Source organism: Propithecus coquereli, unplaced genomic scaffold, assembly GCF_000956105.1.
Source record: "Propithecus coquereli isolate 6110/MARCELLA unplaced genomic scaffold, Pcoq_1.0 Scaffold7, whole genome shotgun sequence".
Taxonomy (NCBI): domain Eukaryota; kingdom Metazoa; phylum Chordata; class Mammalia; order Primates; family Indriidae; genus Propithecus; species Propithecus coquereli.
The window spans coordinates 23718-25303 of record NW_012153062.1 but is presented as its reverse complement, the minus strand read 5'-3'; the positions used below and the strand labels follow the sequence as shown (position 1 = coordinate 25303).

Genomic DNA, 1586 nt, shown 5'->3' with positions numbered 1-1586 from the left:
TACTCAGACACGAGCTTTTGTTTCTTTTTTGTGGCTTTAGTAATTGGAATCATCTTTTCTGTCAAGCTTTATTCTTTTTATGACAACATAATATACACTGCATATTCTTTTTGGTGAGAAATTGTTAAAATGTTGTCATTTTTAAGAATATTGACAGCACTCATCATTCAGTATAAACCGTATTTTCTCTTAGCCTCGTATTACAAAGGGTCATTTCGAATGGCTCTCACAAATTAGTGTCATATGAGACTTGGGCAGTGGACACAGCACTAGGACACTCTGGTCACCATGTCACGTGATGGTGTGTCTGGGCCTGGACACCAGGGGGCGCTCGGGGCCTGCTCCTGAGAGGTGTGGGGTGATCAGAGCTGGGACCAGCCACCTGCTCTGCCTGGTGCCCTCTGCTCAGGGCACAGCTGTGACCTCCCCACCGCCTGGGAACATACTGCCCTGCCCCTGCCCACCCCTCACACCCCCAGGCAAAGAGGCCTGACCAGGGCCCAGGGTGGGGGCAGAAAGCTGGGGTCATTTGCATGGAGGGAGCCTCCCCTCTCGGGGTATGAAGAGGGGAAGGAGAGACCTGGGGAAGCTGCTTCAGCTGTGGGCACAGAAGGCAGCACTGGGGACAGTCTCCACCATGGCCTGGGCCCCTCTCCTCCTCACCCTCCTGGCTCACTGCACAGGTGACCTGACTTGGGCCAGGGCAAGGGCCCTGGGAAGACCATGGGGCCCTGCTCTGTCCTCTTGTCTTCAGACCCAGAATCACCATGTCTGTGTCTCCCCCTTCCAGGGTCCTGGGCCCAGTCTGCACTGACTCAGCCGTCCTTGGTGTCTGGAGCCCCGGGGCAGAGGGTTACCATCTCCTGCAGCAACATCAAGGGTAGTTATGAGCAGTGGTACCAGCAGCTCCCAGGAACGGCCCCCAAATTCTTCATCCATTATGACAGCAATAGACCCTCGGGGGTCCCTGCCTGATTCTCTGGCTCCAAGTCCGGCACCTCGGCCTCCCTGACCATCACAGGGCTCCAGGCTGAGGACGAGGCTGATTATTACTATGCAGCCTGGGACAATAGCCTGAGTGGTTGCACAGTGCTCCAGACACAGGGGGAACTGAGACAAAAACCTGCCCTGCTTTCTTGTGATCACGGTCATGACTGCCTGTGACAAACACCAGGCAAAAGACTGACTGTGGCCAACCCCAGGGCATTCACATGTGAAGATCTACCTCTCAGAGCACAGACCTGCTTTAAACGTCCAGTGACCTTCCAAAGCCAGTGACCTTGCCGTCTCTCATATTGGATTTTTAAACATCTAAGTTAAAACATATTATAATGTGTATATCATAAATTGCACTCATTTAAAATACACACTTCAAATTTCTTTAGTATTTATTGAGTTGTGCAACCATCACCATAACATGAATTTAGAATATTTTCATCACCCTACAAATAAACAATTATTAGTCTTATAGCTAGTGTTACCATAACTTTGGCTTGTAAATCTAATTTTCGTTTTCTACATAACTTAGGAGATTAATGCATGGAAATGTTGATTACGTTAATTTTCATACATGAATCATATCAAGA

The 1586-nt window shown here is 49.4% G+C and overlaps 1 pseudogene; it reads left to right on the top strand.

Annotated features, from left to right (window-relative positions):
• The first annotated feature begins 614 nt into the window (after positions 1–614).
• Positions 615–1164, top strand: LOC105823747 (annotated as a pseudogene).
• The last annotated feature ends 422 nt before the right edge of the window (positions 1165–1586 follow it).